The following is a 27,992-nucleotide window of genomic DNA, read 5'->3' on the forward strand; positions in this document are numbered from 1 at the left end:
AGTCATTTGAATTAATATTTTAAATTTAAAGAATACTGTCCAGCTTCAGCAGCAAAGTAGGGCTCCACATTTAGCATATGTGAATAGAAAGAAAGTTGTTTTATGATGAAGGAATATTTGATCATCTAACAAAGCATCTAATTACAGTGGCTTGAGAAAGTATTCATCCCCTTGTGCATTTTTCCTATTTTGTTGCCTTACAACCTGGAATTAAAATGGATTTTTAGGGGGTTTGTATCATTTGATTTACATAACATGCCTACCACTTTGAAGATGCAAAATGTTTTTTATTGTGAACGAACAAGAAGACAAAAAAAATGTAAACTTGACCATGCATAACTATTGACCTCGTCAAAGTCAATTTGTAGAGCCACATTTTGCAGAAATTACAGCTGCAAGTATCTTGGGGTATGTCTCTATAAGCTTGGCACATTTAGCCACTGGGATGTTTGCCCATTCTTCAAGGCAAAACTGCTCCAGCTCCTTCAGGTTGGATGGGTTCCGCTGGTGTACAGCAATATTTAAGTCATGACCCAGATTCTCAATTGGATTGTGGTTTAAGCTATGACTAGGCCATTCCAAGACATTTAAATGTTTCCCATTAAACCACTTGAGTGTTGCTTTAGCAGTAAGCATAGGGTCATTGTCTTGCTGGAAGGTGAACCTCTGTCCCAGTCTCAAATCTCTGGAAGACTGAAACAGGTTTCCCTCAAGCGCCATTAGCGCCATCCATCATTCCTTCAATTTTGATCAATTCCCCAGTCCCTGCCGATGAAAAACATCCCCACAGCATGATGCTGCCACCACCATGCTTCACTGTGGGGATGTTCTCAGGGCAATGAGAGGTGTTGGGTTTGCACCAGACATAGTGTTCTCCTTGATGGCAAAAAACAACAATTTTAGTCTAATCTAACCAGAGTACCTTCTTCCATATGTTTTGGGGAGTCTCCCACATGCCTTTTGGCGAACATCAAACGTGTTTTCTTATTTTTCTCTATAAGCAATGGCTTTTTTCTGGCCACTCTTCCGGTAAAGCCCATCTCCGTGGAGTGTACGGCGTAAAGTGGTCCTATGGACAGATACTCCAATCTCCGCTGTGGACTTTTTCACCTTCTTCGGGTTATCTTTGATCTCTTTGCTGCCTCTCTGATTAATGCCCTCCTTGCCTGGTATGTGAGTCTTGGTGGGTGGCCCTCTCTTGGCAGGTTTGTTGTGATGCCATATTCTTTCCATGTTTTAATAATGGATTTAATGGTGCTCTGTGGGATGTTCAAAGTTTCTGATATTCTTTTATAATCCAACCCTGATCTGTACTTTTCCACGACTTTGTCCCTAACCTCTTTGGAGAGCTCCTTGGACTTCATGGTGCCGCTTGCTCAGTGGTGCCACTTGCTTAGTGGTGTTGCAGACTCAGGCCACTTTCAGAACAGGTGAATATATACTGAGATCATGTGACACTTAGATTGCACACAGGTGGGCTTTATTTAACTAATTGTGTGACTTCTGAAGTTAATTGGTTGCACCAGGAGGTGAATTCATATGCACGCGCCACTTTTCCGTTTTTTATTTGTATAATATTTTTTGAAACAAGTAATTTTAAAAGTTTCACTTCATTTTGTGTATGTCCATTTTTATTTATCTTTATTTAACTATAAAAGTCAGTTAAGAACAAATAATTTTTTCAATGATGGCCTAGGAACAGTGGGTTAACTGCCTCGTTCAGGGGCAGAACGACCTTGTCAGCTCGGATTCGATCATGCAACCTTTCGGTTACTAGTCCAATGCTCTAACCAATAGGCTACCTGCCGCCCCAGTACATAAAATCCAAATAAAAATATATTTATATTACAGGTTGTAATGCAACAAAATAGGAAAAACGCCAAATGGGATGAATACTTTTGCAAGGCACTGTTGATATCATGCTCTATAAAACAAAGCTTTATTCAAATAATGTAAAAAACATTGTTACCTCTACCCTCCGTTCCAGCTGAACCCTAGACATCTTCTTCAGATACTGCCTTGACACATTGAGAGTGGGTCAACTTATTTACAATAACTTGAAATGCTTGAATGCATCCAAAATAGCTGCATTATATGCATATTCATTATAAAACTACAATGTAGAACATATCAACATGTAAATGTATAATAATCTCATGTATAATGCATTATTTAACCATTGGGGACAAATTGGTAGTGACATTTAATTCGAAAAATGATTTTCACATCACTGATGTCATATTTGGCAACTTGCATTTTGAGATACAACATTTGAATCATTATTAGTGTAAATGAAATTCCTCTGTCATGCAAAGTCAAGGTAATTGTGCAGAAACTTTACAGACACTTAGCGAAACCTCAATGGTTTGCAATTACTGTAGTGGCAAATGCAATGTGGCCCACAGTTTGAACCCAGTGGTCCTATGGCAGTGTATGTTGGAAACTTGATAGAATGTGAATTGAGCTTGGAGTGTATCACTATGTCAGCAAAAACTAACAGGCTAGAAAGTGTCAATGTCAATGAATTGTTAGCTAAATTACTCTGCAGAATATCTGACCTTCTTGAATGCATGCCAAGATGCTTGTCTGTGTAGGTGGAAGGATACATTTTTTTATTTAATTATTTGTCGTTGACACTATAGACATTGTGGTTACTGTGATGGATCGGAGTCAAGATACAGGGGAAGCGTTACATATATCAGGGCTCCCAGACGATGACCCTTGACAGATTTGATAATTTTGTCTAAATATTTCAGAGAATTTGACATGCCTTTCCAGAAATAGTGTGCTTTGTCAGCTGTTTCCACTCGCCAAGATTCAAGAGACCCCGTGGAGAGTGAGACTCCTGTCACGCCCTGACCGTAGAGATCTTTTTATTGTCTATGTTTGGTTGGTCAGGGTGTGACTCGGGTGGGAAACTCTATGTTCTATGTTTTGGCCGGGTATTGTTCTCAATCAGGGACAGCTGTCTATCTTAGTCTCTGATTGGGAATCATACTCGGCAGCCTTTTTCCTTTTGTATTTTGTGGGTAGTTGTTTTTGTTAGTGAACTGTATAGCCCTAGTAAGCTTCACGTTAGTTTTTGTTGTTTCTTGTTTTGTTGGCGATAGTTTTAATAAAGACAAATTGACGCTCACCACGCTGCACCTTTGTCCGGTCATTTCCACGATTTTGACAAGCGTGTCAACTCCAAACATTTTCTCAATCTATTTTTGAATTGCATGTGACAATATTCCCCCTATTGACATTGTAACGGGATAACTACTCTTCCTGGATATCATTGGCCTAATAACTGTTGGTATATTAAAGACATACTGCAGCATTTTGCACATTCAGCCCTTTTTCTCTACTTACACTGTCAGACGAACTCACGTATATCATTTTTCTGTCGGTGCGTGCAGTTTACAGGATGTTGAAGTTAGTTTTGCTAGCCAATACTAACTAGCAATAGTGCAATGACTGGAAGTCAACAAGAATAGCTAGCATTAACTCTTCACAACTCATGATTAGTCTCTCTGCTTGTGTGGTTTTTGTCTTGTCCTTTGTATCAACTGTAGACTCGTGACTTTAACATTTCTCTGTCCCGCATTGAATATGTTACTTCATACTTTTTTGATAGATTTGACTTATTTAATTGAAGGAAGGCTATTCAGATCACACGGTGCATGGTAGAATAGTAACAATTGGTAGAAGTCAGAGTAATCTTGGGATGTGAGAAGCACATTGCACACGTTTCCACTTCTTCTTTTAAGGTATGAGTCATATGTTGATAAACTCAGCTGTGATTTATTGCCACGACTTCCGCCGAAGTTGGTCCCTCTACTTGTTCGGGCGGTGACGTCACCGACCTTCTAGCCATCGCTGGTCCATTTTTCATTTTCCATTGTTTTTTTCTTGTCTCACATCACACCTGGTTTCAATCCCATCATTATATGTTGTGTATGTATAGGTGCTATGTCTGTTATGGTGTGCAACGGGTTTTATTTACCCACTTTATTTTGTATATGTTGGTTTTTGGAGTTGGTGAGCTTTCATTAAATACTCTGTTTATACCAAGTTCGTTCCCCTGGCGCCTGACTTCCCTGCCACCAACATGCACCACATTACAGAATCCCCGACCCGATATGGTGTCAGCAGGACAAGGTACCCCGGCCATAGAGGTGGAGGAGCGCGTCCAGGAGCATGCAGCAATGCTCCACCATCTTGGCATCGCCATGGACCGCTTTGTCCAGATTATGGACCTCTGGGAGAGACAGGGAGTTCTTCAGCTCCTCCACCAGCACAACCGGGGTCTCCCCCGAGCGATCTGTTTCCATCTGGTTCCAGTGGGATTCGTCTCTCCCTGCCCCAGGAGTACAACGGAGAGGCTGCGGGCTGCCGAGGGTTTCTACTGCAACTGGAGCTATACCTGGCCACCGTTCACCCGGCTCCATTGGATCGGGAGACGGTGTCCGCCCTCGTCTCATGCCTCACCGGGAAAGCCCTGGAGTGGGCCAACGCCGTGTGGCGAGAGGGAGATGCAGTGTTGGACCAGTTTGAGGAGTTCACCCGCCGAATTTTGGGCAGTCTTCGACCACCTGCCCGAGGGTAGAGCGGCGGGTTAGCGCCTCTACCATCTGAGGCAGGAGACGAGGAGCGCCCAGGACTTCGCACTAGAGTTTAGGCTCTGGCAATCGATGCAGCAGTTTAGGCTCTGGCGTCACCCCAGGTGAGCTGGCACCATCCTCACCCAGAGTCCTCTGTTGCACATGTGTTTGTATCTGTCACTTTTCCTGAGTTTCCCCACATTCCCAGCAAAAGGCGCTTGTCGATTCAGGCGCGGCTGTGAATTTCATTGATAGAAATTTTGCCCATAGTTTAGGGAGCCCCATTTTTCCTGGGGATGTTCCCTTCCCCATTCACGCCTTAGATAGTCGACCATTAGGGTCAGGGTTGATTAGGGAGGTCACAGCTCACAGGTGGGTCATACGGAGAGAATTAGTCTCTTCCTTATTGACTCTCCTGCGTTTCCCGTGGTGCTGGGCCGACCCTGGTTAGCTTGTCATAACCCCACTGTTTCTTGGCCACAGAGGGCTCTCTCGGGGTGGTCGCGAGAGTGCTCAGGTAGGTGTTTAGGGGTTTCTGTCTCCCCCCCACGTCAGGGGTGGAGATTGAGAGGGACAGCATTGCAGCCGTGCGTAATTTGCAGACTCCCACCACAGTAAAGGAGATGCAGCGATTTTTAGGGTTTTCCAACTACTACCAGAGGTTTATTCAGGGTTTTGGTCAGGTAGCAGCTCCCATTCCCTCACTGCTGAAGGGGGCCCGGTGCGCTTGCAGTGGTCAGCTGAGGCGGACAGGGCTTTTAGGCACCTGAGGCCTCTGTTTTCCTCGGCTCCTGTGTTGGCCCAACCAGATCCCTCTTTGTGTTCATAGTGGAGGTGGATGCGTCCGAAGCTGGGATTGGAGCTGTGCTCTCTCAGCGCTCGGGTACACCACTGAAGCTCCGCCCTTGTGCCTTCGTCTCAAGGAAGCTCAGCCCGGCGGGGCAAAACTCCCGGGGGAAAAGCCTTGAAGGCGCGGAGACATTGGCTTGAGGGGGCTAGACACGCTTTTCTCATCTGGACTGACCACCGCAATCTGGAGTACATCCGGGCGGCGAGGAGACTGAACCCTCGCCAGGCAAGATGGGCCATGTTTTTCAACCGTTTTGTGTTTACCCTTTCCTACAGACCAGGCTCCCAGAACGTTAAGGTAGACGCATTGTCCCGGCTGTATGACACAGAGGAGCGGCCTATGGATCCCACTCCCATACTCCCCGCCTCTTGTCTGGTGGTGCCGGTAATGTGGGAGCTGGACGCGGACATTGAGCGGGCATCACTTGCAGAGCCCGCTCCCCTTCAGTGTCCAGCTGGGCATCTGTATGTGTCATCCACTGTCCGCGACCGGCTGATCTATTGGGCACACACGTCATCCTGGGATCAGTCGGCCGGTGCGCTGTCTTAGTGGGAAGTACTGGTGGCCCACTTTGGCTAAGACATGAGGGTTTGTGTCCTCCTGCTCGGTGTACGCCCAGTGTAAGGCTGTAAGTTACAACCCTTACCCGTTCCACAACGGCCGTGGTCGCACCTGTCGGTGGATTTCATAACCGATCTTCCACCTTCACAGGGTAAGGGTTGTAACACAGGGCAATCCTGGTCGTTGTGGATCGTTTCTCTAAGTCCTGCCGTCTCCTCCCTTTGCCCGGTCTCCCTATGGCCCTACAAACTGTGGAAGCCCTATTTAATCGTGTCTTCCAGCACTACGGGGTGCCTGAGGATATAGTGTCTGACCGTGGTCCCCAGTTCACGTCGAGGGTCTGGAGGGCGTTCATGGAACATCTGGGCGTCTCAGTCAGCCTTACCTCAAGTTTGCACCCCGAGAGAAATGGGCAGGTGGAGAGAGTTAACCAGGATGTGGGTAGGTTTCTGAGGTCTTATTGCCAGGACCGGTCAGGGGAGCGGGCAGTGTTCGTGCCCTGGGCAGAGATGGCCCAAAACTCGCTCCGTCACTCCTCCACTAACCTCTCTCCCTTCCAATGTGTACTAGGGTATCAGCTGGTTCTGGCTCCTTGGCATCAGAGTCAGACTGAGGCTCCTGCGGTGGATGACTGGTTCCGTCGCGCCGAAGAAACATGGGACGCCGCACATGTCCACCCTCAGCGCATCGTGCTGCTCCAGAAAGTTGGTGCAGACCGTCACCGCAGTGAGACCCCGGTGTCCGCACCGGGGAACCGTGTCTGGCTCTCGACCCGAAACCTGCACCCTCCGCCTGCCCTGTCGGAAGATGGGTCCGGGGTTTTTAACTAACGCTGATACTAACAGTGTAGTGCAAGGGATTTATAGCCATAGAAATACATGATTAATTATACATGATTTACAGTATAATGTGCACCACTCACTTCTAGATTGTGACATGACCTCAGTCAGCAGCTAAACGTCTGTCATCCGCCATTAAAATGACATTATTCTGCCATTCCTGTGCACTCATCTAAGAAACTTTTCAAACTTTCATTGTAAGTGGTGGCAAATATGACCTCTGAAAGAAATATGAGGTACGATTCCAAGAGGATATACTGCCATGACCTTTTGAAAGCATCGAAACACCCTGAAGACATCAGTCATTTTCAAGGAACTTTATAAGATTCCCGTTGGGCAAACTTTTGACACTACTAAACAACTTATTCGTATTCGTTGTTAGTCAATCAGGGGCGTAACTTTTTGGTTGGAACAAAAGCCTGCAGCCACAATGGCGCTCTCTGGAAAAGATCTAACCCTGTTTTAAGTAGTTTGGGAGCAATAGTTACTGTTAGAGTGACATCCCTGTGTCTCTCTTATTTCAGTTGAAACCGATTTACATCATTTCTGATGAGATAACCCTTTTGTTTTTGTAAATGTGTAATACCACATGCATACAGAGTAACACAACTACACATTTTAGACTACAGAAGTTCCGTCCCCAACTAGGGACAAAGGGTTGATCAAACCCATTATAATAAACACTGCGAGAGATGTAAATGCTCACCTCCAGTCCAGGGTTCCCTCCTAAACTCCTGCTAATTGCCAATTAGGTTCCCTCCTCACAGTGTGTACTGTTCCCCAATTCCTCTCTCATTACGTTCCATGACAGAGCAGCCAGCTAGACACATTATTCCATCAAGAAATAGTTAACCCCTCTGCTACCTCAACTTCATGTAACAGGCACTACTATTCAGGGAACATACTGTTTGTAGGGTTACATTCAATTTCATTCTTCTGGAAGTGGTGGGTTAGCCTAAAGCTTTGGACACAACATCTGTGTATTGTTAAGATAAGACAGGCTCAGCAGATGGTGGTTGTGGCTCTAACCATATGACGTTTTGGATGCAAGGGGAACCAGTTGTTGTTGAGAGCATTCAGAACTGCTTGGTGATATATGCTGCTGGATCAGCATGCATAACCTTGCACAGCTTGAGAAATTGGCCCTGGGAAGTGGATGACTCCTTCTGATTGGATGTCATGTTTTATTGTTGAAGGGAGAGACAGCCGAATCCCTACCCACAGGGCAAACAGGTTGAATCAACATTGTGTCCATGTCATTTCAACCAAGAAATGATATGTGATGACATTGAATCAACGTGGAAAACTGATTAGATTTGAAAAAAGTCACCATAATTTGTAAACTAAATCCAATGACATGGTGGCATATTTGGTTGATTTCATATTGAATTCACGTTAGTTGACAACTCAACCAAATGTAAATAAAAACTAGACATCTCTTGCCAGTGGGTATTGACCGTTGGATAAAGTAGTGTTTTTCTAGTTTCCATCTGAAACATGATTTGAGCAACTATATGACATGTGCAGAGGACTGTATATCTTTGTTTGTATTACAAAGAAGGCAGATATTTGATTTTGCAGGACCACCAATAAATACAGTGGGGCAAAAAAGTATTTAGTCAGCCACCAATTGTGCAAGTTCTCCCACTTAAAAAGATGAGAGAGGCCTGTAATTTTCATCATAGGTACACTTCAACAACGAGAGACAAATGAGGAAAAAAAACAACAGAAAATCACATTGTAGGATTTTTTTATGAATTTATTTGCAAATTATGGTGGAAAATAAGTATTTGGTCAATAACAAAAGTGTATCTCAATACTTTGTTATATACCCTTTGTTGGCAATGACAGAGGTCAAACGTTTTCTGTAAGTCTTCACATGTTTTTCACATACTGTTGCTGGTATTTTGGCCCATTCCTCCATGCAGATGTCCTCTAGAGCAGTGATGTTTTGGGGCTGTTGCTGAGCAACACGGACTTTCAACTCCCTCCAAAGATTTTCTATGGGGTTGAGATCTGGAGACTGGCTAGGCCACTCCAGGATCTTGAAATGCTTCTTATGGCCACTCCTTCGTTGCCTGGGCGGTGTGTTTGGGATCATTGTCATGTTGAAAGACCCAGCCACGTTTCATCTTCAATGCCCTTGCTGATGGAAGGAGGTTTTCACTCAAAATCTCACGATACATGGCCCCATTCATTCTTTCCTTTACACGGATCAGTCGTCCTGGTCCCTTTGCAGAAAAACAGCCCCAAAGCATGATGTTTCCACCCCCATGCTTCACAGTAGGTATGGTGTTATTTGTATGCAACTCAGAATTCTTTGTCCTCCAAACACGACGAGTTGAGTTTTTACCAAAAAAGTTAGATTTTGGTTTCATCTGACCATATGACATTCTCCCAATCTTCTTCTGGATCATCCAAATGCTCTCTAGCAAACTTCAGACGGGCCTGGACATGTACTGGCTTAAGCAGGGGGACACTGCAGAATTTGAGTCCCTGGCGGCGTAGTGTGTTACTGATGGTAGGCTTTGTTACTTTGGTCCCAGCTCTCTGCAGGTCATTCACTAGGTCCCCCCGTGTGGTTCTGTGATTTTTGCATTTCATTTTTTATGATTTAACCAAATCACCAGTTGGTTCAGCTGTCAAACATTTCCCCCTCCAAATAATTTCACTTTCATTGTGTTTGCGCCATGTAAGAACCATAGCCTGAATCCAAAGACAGCAAGACTATAAGTGAGATTTCCTTTTTTGCTTGGTGTTCTGTAGTTTGTGACAGGGACATGAAGACCTAACACCAAGCTCCATGCCCTGCAGTGTTCCAAGGGTTGAAAACACATGCTTCTGCCCTCCAGTACAAACAGCAGATGCCTTACGTTGTGCTTGCAGTTTTCAGGAACGTCCTGGCTTTGTTGTCTTAAGTGGAAGACTTAGACTGTGGGTGGAAAATAAAATCAAAAGCCCAAATGCTCCTGGTCACTTCACGTGGGGGTTTGCTTTGTTGGTGTAGTAGAGTATTGTAGTAGAGTATTTTAGTAGAGTTTTGTACAATTCTCAAAATAGCTCCCATGTCTTTGGTAAAGCAAAGTGTAACCAGATGGTGACTGTGTTTTATTGTAGTAGCTGCAGTTGATGTCATCCCGCTGGGAAAAAAATTGGTTGAATCAATGTTGTTTCCATGCCATTTCAACCCAAAACATCTATACGATGATGTTGAATCAAAATGGAAAACTTTTTGAATTTGCAATAAGTCATCAACGTAAAGGCATTTTGTCTTTTTACATTTTTTTTTTACCCAACTTTTAACCTTTAATTTAATTACATGTTTTTTCTTGTTTTTTTTAAAGTTGAATTAAATTAGTTGACAACTCAACCAAATGTAAATCAAAGCTAGACTTTTAACTGACGTCTGTGCCCAGTGGGATGGCCATGCAACATATGATCACTGATGGATGTACCAACGGGGTTCCTGACAACTGGCTTCTCATAACCAAAACTTTCGAAAGACTATGTGTTACCAGTAAGTCCTTCAATTACTGATTAACATATCATGCAAGAGGCCACTCTGTTTTATCATTTTACTGGACACTAAAATCCATTATTGTTTCTGATAATTTCCTTGTAGAATCAGGAAGAAATGCCAGTGCGTGTGACCAATTGAGATGTTTATGTGGTTCAATTTGGTCACATTGATTTTGGTTTGATATGTCTTTGTGAAAGGAATGCTAACAAACTTGGAGGATTGTCTGTTAGCAACTGACTATTCATAATACTATTGTGTGGGGTGTAGCACTTTTTACTCATCATGAATAAATCAGATACGTAATAAAATAATAAGATTGAGTTAGTTGTTGTTGTAATTCTTGATTTACTCTATTTCCATAATAATAATTTTAAAAATGCTAATTTCCCAAGAACACTGATATTACCTCTTAAGATACATTTTATATCTTGGGAATATCAATCCTGGAGATTGATATTGATCTGATATAAATTAAGTAGATGTAATATGTTTCCCAAGGTGCCTTTGCACTCATTGAGAAAAGAGCAGCCATGGCATTAATTAGCCACAGTAGATGTAATATTTTAAACGTGGAAGTTGGAGTAGAGGTGTGACAAGTGTCAATCATATACTGTAGTGGTCCTACTTATTTATATTTAGCCTTTAGCAGTATTAACTTGTTTAGGAAAACAGCCCTAATGTTGGAAACAAATGTCATCGAGAGTCACATGTATTTATTTTCCAAGCTATAGGACACACTACTTTACATACAGCAGGTGTTTATAGGATCAAAGAGTTTGGTCTGCTTCATTTAGCCATGGAAAAAATATTGCGCTACTGGTTTCGTCACGGCCCTAATTGATACATATTTTGGAGGGTCCTGAGTGGCGCAGTGGTCTAAGACACTGCATCTCAGCGCTAGAGGCGTCACTGCAGACCGTGGTTCAATTACAGGCTGTATCACAACTGGCCGTGATTGAGAGTCCCATAGGGCGGCGCACAATTGGCCCAGCGTGGTCAGGGTTAGGCCGGGGTAGACTGTCATTGTAAATAAGAATTTGTTCTTAACTGACTTGCCTAGTAAAATAAAGGCTAAATAAAAAATGTCCCTGATACAATTAAGGCCTGAGGGGGAGTGTTATGTGGCCAATATGCCACGGCTAAGGGCTGTTCTTAAGCACGATGGAACGCGGAGTGCCTGGTATATTGGTGGTATATTGGCCGTGGTATATTGGCCATATTGGCCATATAGCAATCAGTTTATAATCAAAAATAAGTATAGAGACAATAAAAGGTGCCGCTAACTTAACAGAGAAGTTGCATTGGTGACAGCGGAGCTTGTAATGAAAATTCTCTTCATACTTGATCTTTCACATTGCCACTTGTGGAAGGGCCTCCACTTTGAGAGCTAGCAAATGTCTGCACAAACCTTAACACCCTACCTCACCCCAGCTGTCCATACAAGACTGAAACATAAAATGATAGAGAGCAAACTAGAGAAAGGCGTTAGGAAAACAAAGTGTGAACAGAACCTCAGTCCTGATAGCCGGGCCCTCCCTGTTTTAAATGGTACTCAGAAGCAGAGGCCCGGGAACTCCCAGCCAAAACAAATATGGCAACACATCGGGCCTGTATTCAATCAAAACCTATACAAAGGATTCGGGGGTCAAATCCAACATTTTGTTCCCTACAATGACATTAATGAATTAATTTTGTTTGAATTAACATGCAGTTTAGTTTATTTTTGTTTCACACTGTAAACTTGGTTATGTTTTGAACTCGCAGTACAAGAATCCCAGGAAACCTGCTTACCAGCTTCGATTGAAAAAGGGCCCTAATGTCAAATTAAACTGGACCTGTCATAAACCAGAATAAATTACAAAAACATGTTATCCATGTGTTTTCCTGCCTGATGCCCCTCACTTGAAAAGCTGTCCTGAGCATCGAATTGAATAAGACATGGAAGTGTCGAATTTCACTAAGGTATAACACAGTTCAAGCAGCTAGGATCCACTGTTCCTGTGCTTATGTATTTCTGCAGCTGCAGTTAAAATGCTTTTTCACAGCATAGTGTGTTCCCCAATTCTCAAACAAAGCATTTTCTCATGCTCTTTTAGTGATTCAGGGCTTCTTTTCAGGCACATTACGTTACATTGTGATTTGAATATCTAAAAGCTCAATGTATCGCCATGTCTCTCCAAAAGTGATATAAGATTGACAGTTTAGACTGAAACCTTTGGAAAGTAGATTTTTGAAGGTAATCTCTGTATGTTTCCTCTTTGTGTAGAAAGCAATTTTCTTTTTTATGTCCTCCCAGAAAAATCTGCAGAAAAACAACTTTTGCATGAATTGTGGGTGGAGGAATTTTGACTCTGAAATCCAGGTATCGTGTTTCTGTAAAAAAGCCCTTGTTGGAATTTTGCAAACCCATCTCCTCTACCACAATCCTGAATGTATCACCATCTGGCCCACAGCTGAAAACTATTAGGCTCTGCTGGAACTTCCTTCTTCTCACTATTCCACCCGGTTTCAAAGCAAGTAAGTCGCTTTTATTTTGGTGCTGTTGCCTGGTCATCTTTGCGTAATACCACTCGAAAGCCATTCTCTTATTTTAGTTTCTCTTGGCAACGGGGTAAATCATCGGTTGGTCTGTTTGTTTGTCTCTTTTGCTGTTGGTAAGGGAGCTGGAATTTTCCTGTGTCTGATTGAATGAAAGAGAGAGAGAGCTCGGGGAGCATTGCTGTGTTTGGTTGAGGCTGATTCAACTGTGGAATGTCGGGGTAAATTAATAAAGAGTTTTTGCTATGTCTAATGTGTTTCGCGCTTAGCAAGCAAAATTCCAGAGCGGGTGAAAGCGAGTGAAGAAACAATGAAGCGCTGTTGTTTTCCGAGCGGCATTATGTTAGGGGACTGCAGTGCATGTTTTTCATCCCATGTCAAAAACTGGCTTGCTTTTTTTTTGTATGCGTATGGTTCAGATTTGCGGCTGCTAGAGAGGCTTTTAAAGGGGACATCAATTTTGGGGATTTTTTTTATTTGCGGATTGCTTTTAGGGTTCGAGAGATTTTTTTTCCCCCTGGGTTCAAAGTAGGTCATTTCTGTTTTCCAACAAATTCCAACTGTTTGAGTCAGTGAATTAGAATTGCGCAACTGGCGGCAAGTTTTTCTGAGCAAATGACGAATGATAAACCTCATGAATTAATTTCTGACACATTTAGTGAATCATTTGCTTAAGGACAATTCATTCAGGAAGTGATTTTAGTAAATAAAATTATAGCATTGAAAAACTTTTTTAAATAAATAGCTTCTACTCAGTTTATTGATAATTCATTGGCAATATAAGCAATCGTTTAAATAATTGAATTGGAATTTAAGTTTACCTGAACTGACTGTCTTCAATTCTAATTATTCCAGCCTTGATTTAATTAGAAGTGTTCGCCTCAATGTGTATCAGTAAAACATAATACATACATTCTGGAATGTTATTGTTGAGTAATTAAATTGATTGCTGTTTTTTTTTTTTTTTTTTTTGTCTTTCGAACATTGTTCTTAATATGTTTGCGCATCATTGCTCCCAATTAATATCACTTTTGTGTGGTGTACACTGATTGGAAGCTGTTTAGCCATGGCATCAGCTGTCAATTTGCATTCTTTGTCCTATTTGCTTTTATGATCAGACCTGATAGTGTTTATACACTACTGTAACTACTCCGAGCATCAGCTTGTCCTCCGATGTTTTCGGTCAACTGAGCGCACTGTAAACTGTAGTGAACCGGGAAAAAACATCAATACAGTTACATATCGGGATATTATTACTGACAATATGTTGTCTCATATCATGTTATTGTTGCGGTAGTTGGCTGTACCTGCACTATAAATCCACTATTTGTCCTTCAGAGCTTGTTCTCATCTTCTTTTTAAATAGAGCAATTTTTCAGCACTTATTTCCATGACTGATCAAAACTCGTTTTTCTCATGGCTCTCTCTTGTCCCTCTGCAGAATATATATAGTGAGTTATAGCATGTGTTAGGAACATCGAAATGCAGTAAAATCACAGTATCGAATTGCAATACACATAGAATCGTGAGACTCTCAATACATATCTTATTGGCATCTAGTAGTATCGTGATAATATCGTATTGTGAGGTCCCTGGCTGTTCCCTGCCCTAGTAAACTGCATAATATTATGGTCTTTGTCGTCCCCCAGGAACAATCCATTCCCTCTTACTCTCCCGGCTACATACACGCTCCCGGGGAATTTTAAACCCGAGCAACGCCTGTGAGAATAAGGATTGCTCAGCCGGTCTGATTCTCCAGACGGCTATATATCACCGCAACTGTGACCTCAAACATACCTGACCCCGATGCTTGCACAGTCACACTGCAGAGGGTTAATAGCAGTGGGGAGGGTTGCGACTCTGTGCTAAGATTGGGGATAAGGTTCTTCAAAGAGAGGTTGACTCACCAGCCCAGGAAGCCATTAAAAATAGCAAACAGCTTCTGTCAATCATAATGAGGGACATTAGAGTGTCAGTCCAGGCATACACAGCCCAACCATAGAGTAAGAAAATATCCACAGTGAGAGGGTATTGTAACCTGCTCTCCTATATTCCCTTGGTGGTTGCCTTTAGATACACTGTAGGCTAGCACTTGATATTTTCTCTGCCTCTGGATGCTAGAATGGTATTTTTTTCAGGCAGTCTTAGGGAGGAAAAGTTCTTGCTTTGAGTTGAGTTGTCTGATATGATTCTGCTGAAATAGTGATTTGAATGTAATGTAGGTCTTGTGCATCTTAGTCCTGATCTTCAACACAATATATAGATGCTGTCTTCATAAGAAGAGGAGTTCAAACCAAGTTCAAACTGTAAACTGTGAAGCCACATAAACAAAATGGAATGGTAGAGTAGTAGGCATTTATAGGCAGTAATGCAGCAAGCATTTCTGATATCTTATTTTAAACAGACAACCCACAAGGACAAGGTGGGAAACGGATATTGGCACTGGAATAGACAGATGCAGTCACACACTAGCTGTTGATGGCTTGTCTTTCTGACTCCATTATAACCTTTTATGACATAATACCCTTACTTGGTAGAGTTTTGGTGTAAAGGGAAACCATTTTTATCCCACAGTGCTGTAAGAGTGTGTTTGAATGCACTGTAAAGTAGCAATGGGGTACCTTACAATTAAGTACCTTACGGTGATTATTATTTTTTTGTTAAATTAAAATACAAACAAATAGCTTATTAGCAGAGAGCATTTTCTCAAGCAATAATTTTGCTAGTACTTTCTGGGAGTGGTCTGAGTGGGGAGGGGGAAACTGAAAATGAGCTGTTATTGGCAGAGAGGTTTGGAACACCCTTTTTATTTTTCAGTAAACTAATTTACCTTATGATGGTGATACCATGGAAGGCCAAAACTCCATCCCACCAAAACAGGATGAAATTGTATGCAGTCTTTTCAAACAGTTTTTTACACTAAAAGGGCATTATAATTTTCCCAATTTCACAGTATTATTCCAATCTCATAGTGTGGAAATACAGTTTAAGTCAGAAGTTTATATACACTTAGGTTGATAGGCTAATTGACATCATTTGATGTAATTGGTGGGATACCTGTGGATGTATTTCAAGGTCTACCTTAATCCTCCGTGCCACTTTGCTTCACATCATGGGAAAATCAAAAGAATTCAGCCAAGACATCAGAAAAAAATGATAGACCTTCACATGTCTGGTTCATCCTTAGGAGCAATTTCCAAACTCCTGAAGGTACAACATTCATCTTTCCAAACAATAGTACACAAGTATAAACACCATGGGACCACAAAGCCAACATACCACCCAGGAAGGAGACGCTTTCCTTCTCCTAGAGATGAACGTACTATGGGTGCAAAAGTATCTATATCCACAGTAAAACGAGTCCTATATCGACATCGGCACAGCAAGCAAGAAGCCACTGCTCCAAAACTGACATAAAAAAGCCAGACTATGGTTTGCAACTGCATATGGGGACAAAGATTGTACTTTTTGGTCACATGTCCTCTGGTGACATGTCCTCAAAAATATAACTGTTTGGCCATAATGACCATCGTTATGTTTGTAGGAAAAAGGGGGATGCTTGCAAGCCGAAGAACACCATCCCCTCCGTGAAGCATGGGGGTGGCAGCATCATGTTGTGGTGGTGCTTTGCTACAGGAGGGACTTGTGCGCTTCACAAAATAGATGGCATCATGAGGCAGGGAAATGATGTGGATATATTGAGGAAACATCTCAAGACATCAGTCAGGCATTCAAAGCTTGGTCGCAAATGGGTCCTCCAAATGGACATTGACCCAAAGCATACTTCCAAAGTGGTGGCAAAAATGGCTTAAAGGCAACAAAGTCAAGGTATTGGAATGGCCATCACAAAGCCCTGACCCTCAATCCTATAGAATATTTTGGGCAGAACTGAAAAAGCGTGTGTGAGCAAGGAGGCCTACAAACCTGACTCAGTTACACCAGCTTTGTCAGGAGGAATGGGCCAAAATTCACCCAACTTTTTGTGGAAGCTTGTGGAAGGCTACTCAAAACGTTTGACCCAAGTTAAACAATTTAAAGGCAATGTTACCAAATTCTAATTGAGTGTATGTAAACATCTGACCCACTGGGAATGTGTTGAAAGAAATAAAAGATGAAATAAATCACTCTACTATTTTTCTGACATTTCACGTTCTTAAAATAGAGTGGTGATCCTAACTGACCCAAGACAGGGAATTTTTACTAGGATTAAATGTCAGGAATTGTCAAACTGAGTTTAAATATATTTGGCTACGGTGTATGTAAACTTTCGACTTCAACTGTGTGTATATATATAAAACACAGGAAAGTCAAATTTGTTTACTGCACTGGGGCTTTTTAAGGTTGATCCCTGAAATAATTTGTACTTCCTATGGAAGTAGGTGGAAGGTGGTCTTATAGCTGTGGTCGATAGGGCCTTAAGTCCTGTTGGTTAAGATCAGGAGAGGGAAGCATCAATAGTAGCACTGAAGGGACATTTCCCCTTGAGCATTGCTCTACAGAGTAACGAGTCAGTATGCTCCAATGAGGGATACATGGTTTTCCAAATGTCACGTGTGCATCACAGTAGAATATAATTTTTTGGAAGGCAATTTGTAATGCTGACGTTTTTTTCAAACTCCAGATATTGAATGGGTTTTTTTCAATCTGCCACTCGTAAAGTAGGCTAAGAATAATGAACCCTATTAAGTCGTCACATGCTTTAGAACTTACAAGACGGCGCAAAAAGCTGCTTTGATACTATTTTCATCGTGCTCAGGGTGACAAAAATAACTGACTTGGTGCCTATTGCTTATTTGTCTAGCATCTTTAGATATGCAGAAAAGTGACTCCTTCTACCCTGAATTGTGGACATGGTTTTCTGGCTCTGCATCGCTCTGAGGCGGGGACAAATTCCTTGGCCGTAAATAAGAAAGACAAGATGTAATTTTAAGTGGCAAAACTATTCTGTTTTGGCAGCAGTCAGGATATCCCAATCCACACCCTCTAGCTCATTCCGCTTAAGCTTTTCACCCTGAAGGACCTTTTATAGATGGAAAGAAAACCTCTCCCAACGTCACAATGTGGTTTTAGACCTTTGTTAAATGAAGTTATATCTCTGCAGAAAATGTATATGTTTTCTTAATAATTGCATGTCTAAACATTGTCCTAGTATTCTTAGCGACTTATTGTAGGACGTATTGTAGGACGAAAACAGTCGTTTGGTGCTATAGTTCTGTCTAAAATATGGGGATTTGATCATTTTCACATTTTTCCATTTCCTTTCATAATGGGAAGAAATCATGGTCCTCAGTGGCATGCTGAAGGTTTTACACAATAGTCAGTCAGAGCTGGCATTCCCATGTAGTGACTCAGGTAATATCATAACACTATACTGCAGCTAGCATATACATTAAAGCTAGACTAATTGATGACTAAAGCTAGACTAATTGATGCTAAATGGCTCATTTCTGTTCCTGAATTACATCTCTCAAGTTGGACAAATAAGACATGGGAATGCTTGCAATTGCTTTTCTGTCATGTCCAAGTATATAAAATAATGTTGTTTATCTATTATTAATACTAAAGCTTTTGACACACTATCCAGCTCACAGTTCACATCGATTAACTTTGCGATTAATAAGGAGTAAGGAAACATTACTGTTATTTGCATGGAAACATTCACATGGAGCCTTCAATCACTTTTTGCACATTGTATTATTGTAGAACGGATCACAGTGTCTCAGGTCTGGCTGTCAAATATCTTAGCATGTTAGGACCTGCTAGGGGTGGCAGGTAGCCTAGCGTTTAGGAGCGTTGGGCCAGTAACCAAAAGGACTCAGGTTCTAATCTCTGGGCCAACTAGGTAAAAAGTCTGATGTGCCCTTCAGCAAGACACTTAAACCTAGTCGCTCTGGATAAGAGCTTCTGCTAAGTGACTCAAATGTCAGACTCCTATTTAGCACCACACCCCTCTTTTAAAAAGTAGTCCTGAAACATAGTCCTCTTCACAGAGCTAGATGTGTGATCTTTGTCCCCCAAGTGTGAGAGTCATTATTTCCTGAATGTTGCAACGCTAATCTGCATTATGTCAGTGGATAAAAATGTCCTTCCCGAAGTTAGTTTGGCTGAACTTATGAAAAGATACAATTCTGGAACTACTGACTTTAGCTGTGCTATTGTAAGCATTTACATCTACAGTATATTCTACATATTATATACAGTGCATTAGGAAAGTATTCAGACCCATTTACTTTTTCCACATTTTGTTATGTTACAGCCTTATTCTAAAATTGATTAAAATCTTTTTTTTTTTAATCAATCTACACACAATACCCCATAATGACAGAGCAAAAACAGGTATTTTTACATTTCTGCAAGTCTGGACTCTGGCTGGGCCACTCAAGGACATTCAGAGACTTGTCACTCATTGTCTTGGCTGTGTGCTTGGGGTCGTTGGCCTATTGGAAGGAGAACATTCGCCCCAGTCTGAGGACCTGAGTGCTCTGGAGCACGTTTTCATCAAGAATCTCTCTGTACTTTGCTCCGTTCATCTTTCTCTCGATCCTGACTAGTTTCCCAGTCCCTGATGCTGAAAAACATCCCTACAGCATGATGCTGCCACAACCATGCTTCACCATAGGGATGGTGTCAGGTTTCCTCCAGATGTGACGATTGGCATTCAGGCCAAAGAGTTCAATCTTGTTTCTCATGCTCTGAGAGTCCTTTAGGTGCCTTTTGGCAAAGTCCGAGCGGGCTGTTATGCCTTTTACTGAGAAGTGGCTTCTGTCTGGCCACTCTACCATAAAGCCCTGGTTGGTGGAATACTGCAGCTTTAGGAAGAGTCTTGGTGGTTCCAACCTTCTTCAATTTAAAAATGATGGACACCACTGCGTTCTTGGGGACCTTCAATTCTGCAGGCATTTTTTGGTACCCTTCCCCAGATCTGTGCCTTGACACAATCCTGTCTTGGAGCTCTACAGACAATTCCTTCAGCCTAATGGCTTGGTTTTTGCTCTGATATGCACTGTCAATTGTGGGACCTTATATAGACAGGTGTATGCCTTTCCAAATCATGTCCAATCAATTAAATTTACCACAGGGGGACTCAAATCAAGTTGTAGAAACATCTGAAGGATGGTCAATGGGAACAGGATGCACTTGAGCTCAATTTCTAGTCTCATAGCAAAAGGTCTGAATACTTACGTAAATAAGGTATTTCTGTTTTATTTTTAATACATTTGCAAACATTTCTAATAATGTTTTCGCTTTGTCATTATGAGGCATTGTGTGTAGATTGATGAGGTAAGACAATCAAGAGTACATTTTAGAGGAAGGCTGTAAAGTAACAATTTGGAAAAGGGGAAGGGGTCTGAATACTTTCCAAAGGCACTGTATATGCTTTACATATTAGATATTCATATTATATACACAGTGTACTTTACATTTGATATATACAGTATAATTTATATATGATTTATGCAGTATAATCTACATATTAAATATACAGTATGCTCGACATATTATATACAGTATACTTTACATATTATATCTAGTATACTCTTCATAAGATATATACTTTACATATATGTAGCGTATACTGTATATACATAAAGTATACTCTACATATTATATGTAAAGTGTATTTTACATATGATATATACAGTATACTATTCATATGTGCAGTATACTTTACATATTACTTTACATATTATATATACAGTATACTTTACACTCTACATAGTATATATGCAGTACACGCTACATTGTGTACATACAGTATACTCTACTGTGTGTGTGTATACATATATACAGTAAACTCCACATATTATACAGTACACTTTACATATTATATACATTATACTTTATATATTATAAAGTAAATATACAGTATACTCTCCATATTATACAGTACACTGTACATATTATATATAATAAAGTATACTCTACATATTATGTATATAATATACTCCACATTATGTATATGGTATTGTCTACATATTATATATACAGGAAATGCTGCCTATTATATATACAGTATAGTCTACATATTCAGAAATGATTCACTCCCCTAGACTTTTTCTACTTTTTGTTTCATTACAAGGTGGTATTAAAATATTTTTTTTTTTGTCAAATATCTACATAAAATACTCTGTCAAAGTGGAAGATTCGAACATAATAAATTAGTGTTTATCTTGATTACATACAGTACCAGTCAACTTTGGACACACCTACCCATTCCAGGGTTTTAATTTATTTTCACTATGTTCTAATTTGTAGAATAATAGTGAAGACATCAACTATGAAATACCAGATATGGAATCATGTAGTAACCAAAAAAGGTTTAAACAAAAATGTATTTTATATTTGAGATTCTTCAAAGTAGCTGCCCTTTGCAAAAAAACATTTTTTTTATGCTAGGGGTTGTATTAATTTGGGATCCATCGCATCCCGCAACTGTCCCAGACTCTTTTGAATATTTATTTCTCACACAGAATAGGTTGACTTTTGTACTATGGGGGAAAGTGGATTGACATGGGCTAGTGCTTTTGCTGTTCGTTAGTTCTACTCATTTTGTTGGCTGACGAAAAGTAAATGTGGACAGTTCATCCAATATCTTCAATATGCACCTCGGAATTGGATAAGGACGCACACAGTTGTCCTGTCTTTGGCATCATTAAATTGAAGACTGTTATTTTTTCAAATCAATTCTCTGTAATTATTACGTGATTAAACTAATCATGTAAATGTAATTAACTAGGAAGTCGGGAAACCAAGGAAAATCTTCAGATTACAAAGTTAGATATATAACTTTTCAGATATTTTAATATCTGATCAATTAGTCTTCTAATTAATGAATTATTCTATACCTCATGTTAGTCTCATTCCAAGCGTCGTAAATTGTTGGTTATCTGCACGAACCCAGCCTTGACTATGAATCATCTGTACATCAATTGTCCTAAACATTTATTTACTAACTAAATAATCACAGAAATACATAAACAATAAAACAGTAGATATGGTTACAAGAAAACGATAGGTTCCCTAGTGGGCCAAGCTGATATGACGGCTTGGTGGACAAAGGGAAGTGGGTGTGGACTGAGGAGGGCGGGAATTACAAGAGTCACAGTTGATAATTATACTAATTGAATTGCTAATCCTTTGCACATGAACGCTCACTCATTCGGGAATAATTGCAATCAATATATATTTACGATCAGTGTGTCGTCATGATCTCTGTTGGAATTGTCCGTCTTTCTGATCGTCTCTCTGCTTCCATTAAGTATTTCATGGTTAGAATGGGTACCTCCAGAGTACCATTCAGAAATGTTATAGAATAGGTGTTTCGGCGGTTGTCGGTCTTCGCATTCAATGGTACATTATTTCTAGCTGCAGACTAGTAATTTGTTTTGAACTGTTGCTCTTATTCTGTTGGGATTGATAGTCTGAGTTTAACCATTTGGTGTGGTTAGGAATTAAAAAATCATTACAACATTAGCTAATACTGAGGTTTTTGTGGTTTCTACTCAAACCTTTGCTCCCTCAGCTGACAGAGGTATGCATGGTCTGAAGGGGTTTCTTCAGGTGTTTTTTTTAAATTCGTAACAGCAGAAAATGGCTGTCCCATGAGCCGGATCAATGTCTGTGCTCACTGGGGCGGGCCAATGACTTAGTTAACCTTTGAAGGGAATACAATTCTCTCACATTAACGGTTCAACATCACCTTACATAATTTCACAAATAGTTTCATATTTACTCATTCATTTTATACAATAATTAGACACAAACCTCGAAACAGAGGCTCCTGTATGAACAGAGTTATGGTAATGTGGCTAAATTGTCTTTCATGAGGTCACAACATGAAACAAAACGGACCGGGTTGTAGCTGGCTACTCCACCGACCGTTTACACATTCTCCAAAACATGGATATTGTTCAGTTCTCAAGTTCTGTGATGTAGAGGAACTTCCTTTGTTCTACTGTAAAACTCTCTCTCTCTCTATACTGCCTGGCCATGAGGAGAGAGTCTCCTCCGGGAATTTACGACCTGAGATAACAGATCCTGGGTGTAGGAGGAGGGGGGGGGGGGGGGTGGAGAAGAGGAAAAACGATCTCGCTATACCCAAAGAGGGCCACGTTATGACAGAGTTGTGTCCCTGATGTGTCTCTCTTAACTTGTGACCTGTACGGAGAGCAGTGTGAGTGAGAGACACTTCGGATTGCGCAGTACTTAGGGAGAATGGCACAACTGACACTGGCTGCAAAAGGCATGTATGTTTTAGGGTGCATTACGGCCACAAAATTTGAGGCAATATGAAGTGCTTGTCAAATTGTGAATGAGAGACTATTTGCGTGTGTACGGCCTGTGCGGAAAAAAACAAACAAAGCAGAGCTCATGCCTTTCAAAGTACTTTTTTTCAAATCCTCATTAGTCTCATCATGCAGCCTTACAGTGGCTTGCGAAAGGATTCACCCCGCTTGGCAACCTGATTTTGGGGGGGTTTGTATCATTTGATTTACACAACATGCCTACCACTTTGAGGATGCACATATTTTTTTTCTTGTGAAACAAATAAGAAAAAAGACAAAAAAACAACTTGAGTGTGCATAACTATTCACCCCCCCCAAAGTCAATACTTTGTAGAGCCATCTTTTGCAGCAATTACAGCTGCAAGTCTCTTAGGGTATATCTCTATAAGCTTGGCACATCTAGCTCTGCGATTTCTGCCCATTCAAGGAAAAACTGCTCCAGCTCCTTCAAACTGGATGGGTTCCGCTGGTGTAAAGCAACCTTTAACTCATAGCGCAGATTATCAATTGGATTTAGGTCTGGGCTTTGATTAGGCCATTCCAAGACATTTAAATATTTCCCCTCAAACCACTTGTGTTGCTTTAGCAGTATGCTTAGTCATTGTCCTGCCGGAAGGTGAACCTCTGTTCCAGTCTCAAATCTCTGGAAGACTGAAACAGGTTTCCCTCAATAATATCATTGTATTTAGCGCCATACATCATTCCTTCAATTCTGACCAGTGTTCCAGTCCCTGCCGATGAAAAACATCCCCACATGGTGTTCTTGGGTGATGAGAGGTGTTGGGTTTGCGCCATCTAGAAGAAAAATAAATGCACACCTATTTAGGTGAGGTGCTGGCTAGCGGAGTAGAAAACTTGAAAATAAAGGAGAGCCGCACACTCTAGGAGCTCAGATGCAAAAATGTAAAATCCAACGTTTCGACAGGCAAGCTGTCTTCATCCGGGTATAATCACAAACACTGCAGGGTGACACACAGGTGTCTGTAATCATGGCCAAGTGTGGCCTAATATCATTGGTGAATTCTCAAATTTTAAAATGACATACAAAGAACAGCATACAAAAAACAAATGGATAGCATCAATCAGATTCATTTTAGTCTACACAAGCTTACAAACAATTACAATGGCAAAAGTCACAATAATCACAAGAATGGCTTCAGATCAAAGTCTACGTTGAGACCGGAGGGACCCGGGTCTTTAATTTAAATGATCCAGGCAGCCTCTCGTTTTAACAATAAATCATCAAGGTCACCCCCTCTCCTAGGGATGGTGACATGTTCGATGCCAATATAACGCAGAGACGAAATCGAGTGGTTTGCTTGCAAAAAGTGGGTCGCAACTGGGCCGCACCTAATGGTGCTACGATGCTCTGAGATATGTACTTTTAATTTGCGCTTTGTTTTACCCACAACATTTTTACCACAAGGACAAGTTATAAGGTGAATAACACCCTTAGTGGAGCATGTGATGACACCTTTTGATTGGGATCGTTTTCCCTGTTTGTGGGTGTTTGAAGGATCTACATTTATAAGTGCCATTGCATTGAGCACAGCCATTACACTTGTAGTTTCCATCTAGAAGAGGCGTAAATAGACGTTGTTCAGGAATATCTTGGGGTGGTAAATCAGTGTACCAATTGGTCTCTGTGATTTCTGCCCCACGAGAATACGATCAAGGGAAGGTTCGAAAACACATTACCTAGATTATCATCGGATTTTAGAATGTGCCAATGTTTGAACAATTCCCTTAATTTTTTCAGAGCACTTTGAATAGCGGTAGTTAGAGTTTGCGTTTGTGCCAGACATAGCGTTTTCCTTGATGGCAAAAAAGCTACATTTTAGTCTAATCTGACCAGAGTACCTTCTTCCATATGTTTGGGGAGTCTCCCACATGCCTTTTGGTGAAGATCAAATGTGTTTGCTTATTTTTGTTCTTTAAGCAATGGCTTTTTTCTATCCACGCTTCCGTAAAGCCCAGCTCCGTGGAGTGTGCGGCTTAAGGTGGTCCTATGGACAGATACTCCAATCTCCGCTGTGGACCTTTGCAGCTCCTTCGGGGTTATCGTTGGTCTCTTTGTTGCCTCTCTGATTAATGCCCTCCTTGCCTGGTCTGAGTCTTGGTGGGCGGCCCTCTCTTGGCAGATTTGTTGTGGTGCCATATTCTTTCCATTTTTTAAATAATGGATTTAATGCTGCTCTGTGGGATGTTCAAAGTTTCTGATATTCTTTTATAACCCAACCCTGATCTGTACTTCTCCACAACTTTGTCCCTGACCTGTTTGGAGCGCTCCTTGGTCTCTGTGGTGCCCCTTGCTTAGTGGTGTTGCAGACTCTGGGGCCTTTCATAACAGGTGTGTATATATACTCAGATCATGTGACACTTAGCACTTTATTTAACTGATGTGACTTCTGAAGGTAATTGGTTGCACCAGATCTTGTGTAGGGGCTTCAAAGCAAAGGGGATGAATACATATGCACGTACCACTTTTCATTTTTCTTTTTTTTAATTCTTTTTTTTAACTGCTTTTCTTTCCACTTCACTTCACCAATTTGGGCTATTTTGTGTATGTCCATTACATGACACCAAGGGGGATGAATACTTTTACAAGGCACTGTATAATATATAAAAAATCAAAACATATAGCCCAACATTTGAACAACTAAAGTTACATTAATAACTGTATATTAAGCATATAGGAGGACCTGTTTCTTTGTTAACCGCTCAACACAGAATAGCCGCATGTGCGAACTCCCTCAGATCTGGTTTAACTCAATATTAGGAAGGTGTTCCTAATGTTTGGTTTACTCAGTGTGAATACTTTCTGATGGCACTGTATCTGTCAGTGTCACAGAAAATGACATGGCACATGTTTAACTGTGCTCTTGGCCTGCTGCAGTGTCATGGTCAATTGTGTGATGCTGTGTCAAATACAAATCATCATATTCAGTATCTGTGTACTGTACATCTACTCGTCGTATGCATTCTCTGTTGAGCATCTGAATAAGGTTTCTATAGCATATTCATGTCTGCCGTGAGATCTTCAGTATGACACATTACACACAATGGTCAATGTCATCCTCATTGCATACAATTCAGAATTGAAGGACTGTAGCCAGATGCTATATTATCCATCCAAGGAAGTTGTCGCCCTTCAGTTGTATCAAAGGACTACATAACAAAGGCCTTTTTAATTACTTTTCAATCATATAGACGTTTCAATTCTGTTCTATTGTTTGATTCACAACAGCTCTTATGTCTGGACAATAAAGTAATTTGTATCCTTGGGACTCATCTGAGACATTGTATTTTGTTCCTTAGCAGAATATTTAACAGAATATGTTTGCTTGAAAGTGTAATGTACGTCCATGAGTAAAATAGTTATAACGGTGCTTCATTCCATTTAAGTTTTGCAGGAGTGGATGGTTTGAACGGAAACATATCGAGGTGTAATGAAGTTGACTCAGAAATGGGTTTCTACCTTTTCCCGAAATCACTGGCTTAGACGGGATTCTATCACCATGCAAGGGACTTAATCAATATCTGGAAGGACAGAGATGAAGAAAGAAGCAGCAACTGTCAAAATAATTGAGTCAACCTATTCTGAGGCAGAACGTATGTATAGTAGCCATCTGTGAGAGTTAAGAACATAGATTTTGCAAATTGGCATTTCAAATCCAATTTCAATTCGTCACATGTGCTGAATACAACAGGTGTAGACCTTAGAGTGAAATGCTTACTTACGAGTCCCTAACCAACAGTGCAGTTTCAAAAAAATACGAATAAGAATAAGAGATAAAAGCATCAAGTAATTCAAGAGCAGCAGAAAAAAATAACAATGTATACAAGGTGCTGCCAGTACAGAGTCAATGTGCGGGGGAACCGGTTAGTTGAGGTAGTATGTACATGTAGGTAGAGTTAATTAAAGTGAATATGCATAGATGACAACAGAGAGTGGCAGTGGTGTGGAGGGGGGGGCAATGCAAATAGTCTGGGTAGCCATTTGACTAGATATTCAGGTTTCTTATGATTTGGGGGTAGAAACTGTTTAGAAGCCTCTTGGACCTAGACTTGGCGCTCTGGTAACGCTTGCAGTGGGGTAGCAGAGAGAACAGTCTATGACTGGGGTGGCTGGAGTCTTTGACAATTTTTAGGGCCTTCCTCTGACACCGCCTGGTATAGAGGTCCTGGATGGCAGGAAGCTTGGCCCCAGTGATGTCTGGGCCATTCGCACTACCCTCTGTAATGCCTTGCGGTCGGAGGCCGAGCAGTTGCCATACCAGGCAGTGATGCAATCCGTCGGGATGCTCTCAATGATGCAGCTGTAGAACCTTGTGAGGATCTGAGGACCAGCCAAATCTTTTCAGTCTCCTGAGGGGGAATAGGTTTTGTCGTGCCCGCTTCACGACTGTCTTGGTGTGCTTGGACCACGTTAGTTTGTTGGTGATGTGGACACCATTTTAAACCTTGCAAAGTTGATGTGCTCTTAATGCTTTGTTGTATCATGTCTTGATTCCTCATTCTCATTCATACGTACTCAGTAAAAAATGTTGTGGAGAGATTGCAAGGTTGCAGCAGAACTTTTAAGTTGAGCTTCTCCTCCTTATCGCCATTTACCTTTGGTATTAAAAGTTCTCACTTGGTTGGGATCATCAGCAAATGTTCAAAGAGAACATGAATGTACTGTAACCCGATAATGCCTTTACCTATTCACTGTTCATACATGAATGTACTGTAACCCGATAATGCCTTTACCTATTCACTGTTCATACATGAATGTACTGTAACCCGATAATGCCTTTACCTATTCACTGT

General features: G+C 41.2%; 1 protein-coding gene across 6 annotated transcripts in view; it reads left to right on the forward strand.

Moving 5' to 3' along the window:
• Positions 1–27,992, forward strand: part of LOC110520596 (PTB domain-containing engulfment adapter protein 1) — a 169,405-nt gene that overhangs the window by 106,540 nt on the left and 34,873 nt on the right. The window contains exon 1 of one of the 6 annotated variants that reach the window (XM_036975223.1): positions 12,724–12,873. The exons of 1 other annotated variant lie outside the window; for it this stretch is intronic. The gene's annotated coding sequence lies outside the window, so the exon portion shown is untranslated. Of the gene's footprint in view, positions 1–12,723; positions 12,874–13,297; positions 13,423–27,992 lie in introns of those variants that run through there. 4 more of the 6 variants (XR_002473009.2, XM_021597991.2, XM_021597990.2 and 1 more) reach the window with 4 other exon arrangements.

This window comes from Oncorhynchus mykiss, chromosome 3 (assembly GCF_013265735.2).
Source record: "Oncorhynchus mykiss isolate Arlee chromosome 3, USDA_OmykA_1.1, whole genome shotgun sequence".
Classification (NCBI taxonomy): domain Eukaryota; kingdom Metazoa; phylum Chordata; class Actinopteri; order Salmoniformes; family Salmonidae; genus Oncorhynchus; species Oncorhynchus mykiss.